The 11,792-nt window shown below is 34.0% G+C and overlaps 1 long non-coding RNA gene across 1 annotated transcript; it reads left to right on the forward strand.

The window, feature by feature from the left end:
- The first annotated feature begins 1,272 nt into the window (after positions 1-1,272).
- Positions 1,273-11,077, forward strand: LOC127552439 (uncharacterized). Its single transcript, XR_007951385.1, has 3 exons — positions 1,273-1,344; positions 5,459-5,544; positions 10,877-11,077. It is a non-coding gene; the product is annotated as an uncharacterized LOC127552439 (long non-coding RNA).
- Positions 11,078-11,792: the final 715 nt, after the last annotated feature.

The raw sequence follows: 11,792 nt of genomic DNA on the forward strand, positions 1-11,792 counted from the left end.
ATTGGAATCTAAAGCACATAACCAGAAGCAGTGGTTAGAACTTGCAAAGATATAAATTCAGACTTAATGTCAGCAAAACTTCCTAAAAATTAGAGTGTAATTTTTGTCCTTATTGAACATGTTTGTCCAATTGTTTGTCCTTTTTGGAAGTTTGCAGGATATGTTTGTTCTTATTGAAAGTTTGCAATGAAGATTGGATAACCATTTATTGGGTGTGATGTGGTAGTAATTTTTTCCCCCACTGTGAGCTGGATTAGATGTCCCCTGAAGTATCTCTCAGCGATGAAATTCTATAATTCTTTGCATTTTATCATTAGATGAACATGTCCTATGCTTTCCCACGTTGTCACTTTTACATACACTATGTCATGTTTCTATAAAGTTTTCCTTCTTATTCCTTCCTTTATCCCCTGCAATATTAACTACTAGGACTAGGGCCTCTTTATTTTCTCTACATGTTTAGAAGCCCAGCTCAGATGCCATTCCCTCCACAAAGCCTTTCCTCTCTACCCCTCTTTTGGCCAATGATTACCTCTCCCTCTTCTAGACTAATCTAACATTTTGTACCTTTCTTTCATACTTATTACATGCTACATTGTATAATGTTTATTTATGTTAACCATGGTGCATGCCTTTAATCCTTGATACCATGAAGGCTGAGGATGCTAGATCTCTTAAACTCAGGTGGTTTGAGTCATAGTAGCTAAACTAATCAGCTAATCTAAGGGGACAAACTTATTCAGGTCAGAGATGAAACAGGTTGAAACTCTTACACTGATTAGCAGTGGGATTCAGCCTGCCATTAGTCACTGCACTTCCAACCTGGAAAGAAAGGAATACCCAATCATCATCACCATTTTGCATACTTTTTAAAAATTTTCTTACTAAATAAAAAAAAAATCTCCTTGAACATAAGGACTATGTTTCACTTTTGTTAGTCTGCCATGATAGCTAATAGAATGGTTGTTTCATATTAGGCATTTAATATCTGTTTTCTGGACCAATATTGAATGAAGATATGTGGTGTGTTTGAAAGGAGATGTCTATTTTATCATTCAATTGAGGTTATATAGTTAAAAAAAAAAAAAACAGGAACATACATAGTTTCTTTTAGTTCTGTTGCTAATCAATGGAAATCATACTGCCAGTATAGATGCAAATGCTTAAATGCTACTAGACATTTGAGATATTCTGTATATGCAACGTGTTTGTGTTACTGTATAACAAATCAGTTCTAAAACTAAACACTGTCTCACTTTTTTTTTTCTCTTGAAGAATTCAAACAAGGTGGAACGCTTAGGACTAGTGAATGGTCACGCCTATTCAGTGACTGGAAGTGCAGAGGTAAGAGCCCTCTCTTCTCCTTTTGGTAGTTGAAGTAAGCAAGGTTTGAGGTGGGGGAGTGGTCCTCACCACTGTCCTGGATGACAGTAGAAGACAGGTTCAGTAAAAAGTTTATTATAAGATTCTGGAAGAAGAACACCAGGATTCAAATACCACCTCTGCCTTGTTTTTCCTCAGTGTCCTTCTTGTGTGAGTATTTAAATTTACTAGGTTTCAATTTCTTCATATTCCTGATAGCCAGTATCTCTTATACTTATTAAACAATTAACTATAAATAAACAAGCATATCACTCTACCTCACTCAGACACTGCCGAACACTGGAGCGACAAAGACAAAAGTGAAAAAAATATTTGCCTTCAAAAAGCTTCCTTTATAATGGAGAAGATGTATACACAGCATAAGCAACATATTAAAAACTAAATGCAAATAATTTCTGGGGGCAGGTGGGGGAGGACAGAATGGACAAACAGCTGATATGAGAAGTTTTTTGAACTGAGCTTTGAAGGAAATCAAAAATTCTACCAGAGTTGTTTTAAGAGGTCAAATATCTTCCATCCCTGGCCCTGCCCACCAAATTAAAAAATAAAATAGAGGGGGCAGCTAGGTGGTGCAATGGATAGAGCACCAACCCTGAAGTTAGGAGGACCTGAGTTCAAATGTGACTTCAGACACTTAAAACTTCCTAGCTGTGTGACTCTGGGCAAGTCACTTAACTCCAATTGCCTCAACAAAAATTAAAATAAAATAGAAGATGCATATAATCTGCCCATTTTGACAAATTAATTTCCCTACTGTGGATCTCAGTTTTATTCTCTGTAAAATTAATGCATTAAATGAGATGAAATCCCTTCCAGTTCTAAATCTATGATTCTCTAACTCATCACAAGTAATTTCTCTAGCTATGATAGTGGATTGCTATAAGTCATCTATACTATATCACTTTTGAAACCATCTAATCCAAGCCTTTCGTTTTATAAATAAAGAAACTAAAATTTGGAGAAGATAAATGACTTTTTCTAGTTATCTGTAAAGGAGGCATCACATAGTCATAGAAAAAAGTTCACTTGCATGTTTCAGGATGCTATTCACGGTCTGGAAGCAATAAATTACAGGCTTTAGCTAACTGAGCTAATTAATCATAGACTTTGGATAGCAATACAACTCTCCCTACCAGAGAATATCACAACAGAAAGCTTGACAAAATAAAAATTTTAAAGAGTATATATAAAATCATGAGTTCCAAGTTATAATTTTTAAGAACTGTATATTTTCCTTATATGCAGGTAATGTTAAACAGAAATGTAAAGGTATGTGATATCAATACCAAATATAATTATTTCATTCAGAAGTTTAGCCAATGTAAAATTGCCACAAGGAGATTTAAAGAATACTAAAAGTGCTTTAGTCAAAAAACATTTGATAAATCAAATGAGATATTTCTAAAGTGCCTGGCACATGGTGGGCACTTATTAAATGCTTGTTACATTTCTTCCTCCCCTTCACTTATCAAATGGAGAGGGATGGCTGCCAAAGACAATACTGGGTTATGTAAATATAGTATGTGTGTGTATGTATGTGAACACACATGTGTGTATGCATGCATGTATGTATATATACACATACACATAAACATATATACATATACATATACATAAAATATAAACAATGCTTTGCAAAGAAGGATGATAGATGATTCTAAACAGTATTGTCTCATAATTCAGAGAAATTCAGTGACAAGTAAAGCCAATCTAAATGAAGTTAAAGCACTATTACTACTATCCCTGTTCCCACTCTCATTTGCAAGTCAATCTGATTCCTAGAAGTTATGATTCATTCATTTAATAACTTTTATTGATTGACTGAATAGAGGCATTTTCACCTAAATGAGCATCAGGGTTAGATAATGATTATTTGTCCCTTTAAGTGGGGCCCAGGTAGAAGGGGGTGGGTGATTGATTGATTAAGTTAGTGACACCTTTACATAAAGAAATCTATTCTAAACTAAATCATCTTAAAAGCATTCAGGAATGAAAGTGAGAAAATTACAAACAAAAGAAAAAGAGAAAAATTTCCAAAACTTATTACAACACATTTTTTCTCCAAAAAAGATAATAGCACTTGGACCCTCATATCTGAGTCACCGAAGTGTTTCCAGAGAAATTATGAGAAAATAAAACAAGGACATGAAATTTGGGTTAGAGTCAATATAGGAAAGTGCTCCAGTCACAGAGAGCCTCTCTATCATTTTACTGACCAGAGAAAAGAAAAAAATTGGGGCCTGGATCTTTGACCAACTACACCAATGATCCTCAGATAGCAGGACAAGTAGTTCCTAGGCAGTGGAAGTAAGGACCTATCATATCAAACAAAACACCTACAATTTTTTCCCAAGTCAATTAGAAAGAAAATTGTGAAATGAGCAAAGTTTTTCTCAAGCAGCCTCCCCAAATCTCTTTTCAGTTTCTTTATCACCCCCCATATTCCACATTCCTCACCTATAAAATAAGGGAGTTAGGATAGATGATCTCGAAAATTTGGCCCAACTATTATTCCTGTAGCACCAAGCTTTAAACACACAGAGACCATTTAATTAATTCACATATAGTTTTTAAAAACTAATTGTGTATTTACTTACATATTACATATTATATATATGTAAATGTGATCATAAGTGATGATTTCAGGAAGGAAAACATATTTTAATTCATCAGAATGACTCTCTAATGAAGGAATTTCAATTAATATGGCAGGTAGACAGAGATGTTTGGAGATAGGGGACTTTTTCTGATGGTCAATAAATGATAGTATGATTGCTTACTATATGTAAGCAAAAGTTTAATACTACTTCTATTCTTTGGGCTATATATAGTCACTGACTTTGAAGGAATTTGAAGAAACCACTATGAGGCAACCACCAAATAGAAGACTTATCTATTTAACTTCCATTGCTACTTTTGGTAAATTTCTTCTCTAAAGAATATGATGGACTTGGGATTAGCAGCATTTTCCTTTTTCTTCCCTTAAAACTCCTTGCTAACTTCAATACAGCATTTGTTGCCAAACAAGTACAAAATATTATACTACAGTGTGAAGAAATCCCCTAGTAATATCTATATAGAGATTAGGTAAGTCATACGTACACAGATCCATGTGATTCAATTTACTTGATTTCAGCAAAAAGCATGAGTCCGCATTCCACTGTGTTTCAGCAAATCATTTTGGAACTGACAACCTCCTTGTTTGTTCAGTCATCTTCCCCTCCAACTATAAAGCAGAGTTGTTTATTTCAACTCTCTTTGTCTCCATAGAGGTCTTTTTCATCTGGACTCCAAATGAAAAGTGTTCCCTTGGATATTCTGACTGAGTAGAATCCTTTAGATTGTGCCCAAGTAAATTCCTTGAATTTGCCATTCCTATTCTCTGGTTTCAGAATTTGCCTCCAGTTTCTCAAGACTATCCTTCTAATAACAACCATTTGGCCTAACAAGAACCATTAGTGCTTCTCTGAATCCTCAGACTCTTCAACTGGGATGGCTTCATCTTGTTTTGTTTTGTTTTTTTTTTTTTTTTTTTTTTTTTTCAGATTTTTCTCTATTATTGTCTTCCTTCCTACTCTCTAAAGATTTGAATGATCTCTCCCACCCTTCCCCACTATCCAGGAGTGGTGTTTCTCCAGTCTCCCTGGTGTAAGATCATCCCCCCCTTTCCTCAGTGAATCACCTCTTCAAGTCCTCCTTGGTAGATCACTGTCTTTTCTTGTAAAATCACAAGACAGTAAGGATGATAACATATTATGGCAATGTACAATGATAGAATGATTACACTTTAATTCATTTAAACTCACAATCATAAGAAAGATATATATTATATTGTGATTATACATTATATGTAATATATTATAATAACAAAATATATAATCATATATTATTTATTATATTATATACTATATTAATTATAATAATAATAAAATCTAATAATAATAATAAATTTTGCTTCATTTTACTAAAAAAAAAATTGGATTGCAGCCAAATGAAGTTAAATTAATCCTTGAAGGTGTAATCCCCATCTTTCTACTAACTATTCCTATTTTTCTTCTTTGTTCTTTTTTCATAGGTTAGTTTGGATTCTGACCAAGAAAAACTCATTCGTTTGTGGAATCCTTGGGGTAAAAGAGAATGGAAAGGATCTTGGAGTGATAAGTATGAGAATTTTTTTAAAAAAATACCTTGCTTCTACCATTGGGAGTAAAACCATGATGTTTTAGGAATACTTTCCTTCTAAAACTCATGATATTTCTCTGCACCATGATTACCCATTCAAATTTTCTCATCAAGTATGTCCAAGGTTACATACACCCCTCTTACTATAGCTTCATGTATGAGTATGAGGATGGATATGCTCCCTCTCAGGTTTTTTCTCTTTTTCTTCTATCTAATCTCCTGTCGTTTTCTGTCTTTTTTCCATTTTCACTGTTTTCTCTCTTCTCTTTTCTATCTATCCTCCTTTACTTTTTTCCTCTCTTTTCCTTCTAGGCTTCTCTCTCTCACTTTCTCTCCTCCTCCTCCTCCTCCTCCTCCTCCTTCCCTCTCTGTATGTGTCCCTTTATCTATTTCTTTTGCATGAAAATATGGCCCCATAGGAAAGGCAATAAAAAGCTCCATCTTCTGAGTGAAACATATCAGAATTCCATAGGAAGTGTTTTGAATTTTGAAAAAAAGGTCTGGTACCTCACTTCTGAGAACCATATTTTAGGAAAGACTTTGATAAGGTTTAACATCTCCAGAGATGAGTGAAAGATGGCCAGAATTCTCAAGTTCATACTCTATGAGCATCCAACTATGAATATTATACACAATGCCTAATTTCTCTGGATCTCAGTTTCCTTATCCATAAAATAGTTGGATTGAATTATTCTTAAGTCCCTTCTTTATGCTTCAGAAGATTGAGGATGCAGAGGGGAAAAAAGGATGTTAACTATCTTTAAATATTTTAAGAGCTATCATGAGGAAGAGCAATAAGTTTAGTTCCACGTGTAAGAAGTTCCAAAGAAGCAGTTAGCCCTGATGTTGGGTGGGTAGCCTTCCTAATTTTTAGAGCTATCCAACAGTAGAATTGGATTTCTTGGGGTGTAATAGTTTCTTCCTCTTTGGAGATCTTCAACCAAAGGGCCGGTGGTCCCTTGACTATATTGTGGAAGGGCTCTTTTCCAGGTACAGATTAGACTATATAAATTCTGAAGTTCCTTTTGATCTTAAAATTCTGTGATCCTATAATATATATTGCACTTCTTTTTCCTAACTAACAAGTTTTCCTAAGTAAAACTCATATCCATCTCCCATTTAAATTGTTCTCCTTCATTAGTAGTCTAGTGCCAAAACCTTTTGGGTGAGTGTTTCCTCACTGGTTCTCCCTATAACTCAACCGTAAAGAAACATTAATTATATGATGGGGTATATTAGATTCTGAGGATCCAGATGACTATCACAGTCCTTATCATCAAAGAACTTATACTATAGGAGGTGACTACAAAAATTATTAAAGTGCAATAAAAAAAGGACATACAACTTGCTACAGTAGTTCTAAGGAGGTAAAGATGATAGCATCATAAAATCTTAAGACCCAGAAGAAAATTAAATAGCCAATAAATGAATATTCCCTACAACATCCTACACTTTACTCAAGAACCATCAGTTTCAAGAAATCCTCTACCCTATGAGATTTTCCATTCTATTTTCCTACAACTGTTATTATTAGAAAGTTCTTCCTTATGTAGAAAAATGGGGAATCCCCACTTGTGGACTTAAATTCACTTTGTGATAGTAGTTGATTGCCCAAGCTTTTCTTTATGCCAAACTCCTCTCTAGTTTTTTCTTAAGTTTTTATTGACTCTGATCCTATGAACAGTATCCTTGATCCATTAATTTCTGTCTTTGAGAATATTCTTTGATTGCTTTGGGGTCTTGATTACCTAGTCTGTTTCTATTATCACTTTTTCTATTTTTTAACCAATTTCAAACTGTTTTGATAATTACTGCTTTAATGTATTATTTGAGACCCAACAAGGCTAAATTATGTTTATTCTTACTTTGTCTCCTTCAGATCTTTATTCTTTTATTCCTAAAGATAAATGAATTTCTTCTGTTTTCTATTTCTATAAAGTATATTTGAGTGATAAAACATTGTGTTTGTGTTAATTTAGGTATTATTGTAATTTTCATTATACTGACCTCTTTTAAAAATTTAAGAATTGGGGAGGGGAAAGAGATGGAATAAACAGGGCTAATATAATGTGAGGAAATGTAATTCTTAGAAAGAATCATTTGCTTGACCTGCAGGTTAGATAGGTTCTAGTACTATCTCTCCTTTTATTGGACAGCACTAATAATTATAATTATAATTACAATGACTAATAACATTTACATAGTGTTTTAAGGGAGAAATTGCAGGACAACCTAGGAGCCTTTAAGTTTTTGTTTGTGTTCAGGTACTATATTTCCTTTCAATTTTAAGAGAAATAACAGGATAGGCAGAGGTTTTAGGTGCTTTAATCTCAACCATAATTGACATCACAGTTGCACCCATTTGGAGGTAAGCTTACTTAAATCAATGCCTTTATTGATTTACCCTATATTTTTTCTTGTTGAAAAATGCAATTAGTGTTTATATATTTCTAGTTTAAAATCAAGCATCTGATTGCCTCAGCATGTTGCAGAAAAATCAAGAGATGATTATTTCCCCCAGTGCAGAAATGACTCAATGGGTAGCCAGGAGCAAAGCCAGACTTATGCAGGGAATGAACTTAATTAGACCCCGATGCATATTTGTATATTTCATTTAACTTTTATTGGAAGGCTTATTGACCAGAGTAAACCTGGATAGAGGGAGCAGAACTCACGGGTATACAAGGCTTATCACTAGAGGAATAACATACACAGTTCTGAAGAAGGCATACAAAGCACAGTCAGGAAACTAGATTTGGCTCCCCTTCCTTCAACTTTCTGAGTGATCATCACTCAAATAATTTTCTGTGTGTAAAATGGGGCCAGTACCCTACATTTTAATATTCAGTGACCCTAGCCTCTGACTCCTCTGCTTTAGGTTTGAGGGAATCACAATATCAGTGTCATCAAGCATGGGAAACATAGTAGAGAAAAAAGTAGTCAAGAGAATCACAGATCTTTTGGTTAGAATGAACCTGGATGACCACATAATCAAATCTATACCTAAATGAGTTTCTCTATTCACTATCTAATCCAATTTTCTTTTAAAGGATTTTTTTCTTTTAAAAGCTGGTTCCCCCAATTGATGCTTTTTGTTTGATATATTGATATATACTATATATCATTTGATATATTGATATATACTATAATTATTTTCCAATATCCCAAGTGTCCATTGTAATTATAATGCCTCCAGGGGAAAGGGGAAGAAGGAATAATCTGAACCCATGGAGAGGGTATAAAGGGATCACTTATCTCTTGTGACTAAGGAATGTTCCATGGCTTTAAGACAGAATCCAAGGGTAGAAAGAAAGAAAGAAAGAAAGAAAGAAAGAAAGAAAGAAAGAAAGAAAGAAAGAAAGAAAGAAAGAAAGAAAGAAAGAAAGAAAGAAAGAAAGAAAGAAAGAAAGAAAGAAAAGAAAGAAAGAAAGAAAGAAAGAAAGAAAGAAAGAAAGAAAAAAGAAAGAAAGAAAGAAAGAAAGAAAGAAAGAAAGAAGGAAAGAAAGAATTCTAGAAGAGAAGGAGAAAGCAGGGCTACATTGGTATTCTTTGATGGCAGTAGTAGGGGCAACAGCTAGAATTGTTTTGTAATAGCAGTATCCTTAACACTAAAACTTCAAGGAAAGGTCAAAACTAAAGAGTCATATGTGATTCAGCTCAAACAATTTGCATCTAAAGAAAGAACTGATAAATAGATGTATAGAATAATGTGTTTGTATGTGTATGTGTGTATGCACCTATTTGTATCTAATGGTAGCCATCTCTAGGGGCAAAGGGAGGGAAAGAAAAAAATTTGCATGATAATATTGTTTTTCATTTGGTGGCAATATTGTACATGGTAGATGGGCAATTTCATATGCAAGCATTTTTAAAAATTGTACTATGTTATAGAAATACATCTTTGTTCTGTGAATTGAAAATAAAAAATTATGTTAAAAAACTGAAAAGGTCAAGCAGTGGGATATAGGACTATATTCTCTCTGTCTTCTGTCTCTGTCTCTGTCTCTATCTATCTCCTCGTCTATTCTCTTCCTCCCTCACCCCATCATGAGCTATTTATATTAGCTCCATTGGTCCTTGGAAAAAGCTCAGACTATGATGAGCCATATTAAACAAAAAAACCAAATTTTTGTTAATTCTGCTCTTGGGATTTAAGTTATAAAACAGATGCATGGCTCATAATTATGTCCTGGACAAAAAGTGTTTTTAACAAATGGACTCAGGGTTGGAATTCTAACCATACACTACAAAAGTCATTAACACTAAAAACTAAATTCACCTTTCTGACAACACAGGATTCTCTATTCCCATAGGCCCCACCTCACTATTGGGAGGAAATGATTTTCTTCATCTTTTTTCCAGAATCATTTCAGATCATTGAAATTCATCTGACTAAAACTATCTCTCAAGTCATATTGGCACAGTCACCATGAGCATTGGTCTTCCAGTTTTGTTTATTCTACTCAGCATGCATTCATGAAAATCCCCCAATAAATCACTGCCCACTTTATTTCTGGGCTTCATTTCTCTCTCTCCCTCACTCTCCTACTCTCTCTCTCCTACTCTCCCTTCTTTCCTCCCCCCCCAAAAAAAAAAACACCTTCCTACAACTCTCTTAATCTAGAAATGTTTTTTTTTCTGTTTTGATTTACATAGAAAACATATGCAATAGTAGAGTTGCTATGTCACAGTTTTTGTACTACGTCCTACCCTCTGCTCCCCCCACAATTTCAAATGGCTTTCTAGAATTGTTTGATAAATTGACAATAATTTTTTTGTGCAATTAGTAAAGGAGGTTATTATTTTAGCTTTTTCAATTTCATGGTTAATTGAATAGGAATGGGAAATGGGAAAGGAGCAAGAGTAAAACTTCTTGCTACAGATACTAAAGTTGCTTGTCGTCTGTCAAATTTGGAACATGCCAAGACAATTCATCTCAGGCGAGACAACTCATCTTTCTGTGGCTGATTTTTCTCATCTATTAAACAAAGATAATACTCTGTTCCCTATGAAATGCTGAGGGAAAATGAAAAACCAGTCACTTGCTATCTGTATAATCCTGAAAAAGTCATTTAACTTTTCTCAGCCTCAATTTCCTTATCTATAAAATAGATATAATAATAGCCTATCTCCTAGAATTATTACAAGATTCAAATGAACTAACATATATTACCTGTTTTGAAATTTTCAATGTGCTACATAAATGTTAGCTATAATTAACCATTGTTTTTCTTGTTAAGATGATTCTCATAGGATTCATTTTCTGCTTTCTTTCTCTTTATTTTGCTCTCTCTCTCTCACACACACACAGCTCCTCGGAATGGCAAAAGATCAAAGAATCAGAGAGGACCAGGCTTTATAACAACAAAGAAGATGGAGAGTTTTGGTATTTTTCTCTTTTATTCAAAAATTTTTTTTTACTTTAGCTTAAACTGCAATTCTTTTCTTCTATCCCTAAGCTTAGATAAAGGTTTAATGATGAGCTTTGCTGATTGTGCCTTTTATGCCACCCACTGTGGGGCCTGGAAATAACTTGTACTATCAAGTTTCAGTATTTTTGAAGTTGACAATCCAGTTGGACTGTTTATTCTATTCAGTAGTGACTGACAAAATTTAAACAAAGGGCTGTGCCAAAAAAGATTCTGGGGTAAGGTTCTTTGAGGGATAGTTATAAAAATAAAAGACTCTATATAGTAGTAGTTTAAATCTTGAAAAGGACTTAATTCAACTTTCTCATTTTGCCAATAAGGAAACCTTAAAAGTGCTATATAAATGCCAGCTATTCTACAGATGAAGAAACTGAGGCAGAGATTAAATGGCTTACTTAGGATCACTGTGTCACTAAGTGTCTCAAGAAGGATTTCAATATAGGTCTTCCTAATTTCAAATCAGGCGCTCCATCTACTACCACACACCAATAACATTTTTGGGCAACATTGCATCTTACATAGTTCTACTTGTGAAAACAAAACAAAAAACCCAAAACAAACAAATAAAAAAAAACCAAGGTCTCCTTTTATTTTCTTCCCTATATCTTCCACTCACTGATCAAGTCCTTCTTGGAATTACACAAAACAAATAATTCTTTCACATGCCAAGCTTCTAATACTCAGAGATTTCTTCTTACTCAAAGACTCCTTGAGGGTTAAATATTCTTATTTCCTCCAACTTTTACTCCTACCATCACATGATTTCAAAAGTAAAGTCTGTGCTTAAAAGAATAGTAG

The sequence above is a fragment of the Antechinus flavipes genome, chromosome 2, assembly GCF_016432865.1.
Source record: "Antechinus flavipes isolate AdamAnt ecotype Samford, QLD, Australia chromosome 2, AdamAnt_v2, whole genome shotgun sequence".
NCBI lineage: Eukaryota > Metazoa > Chordata > Mammalia > Dasyuromorphia > Dasyuridae > Antechinus > Antechinus flavipes.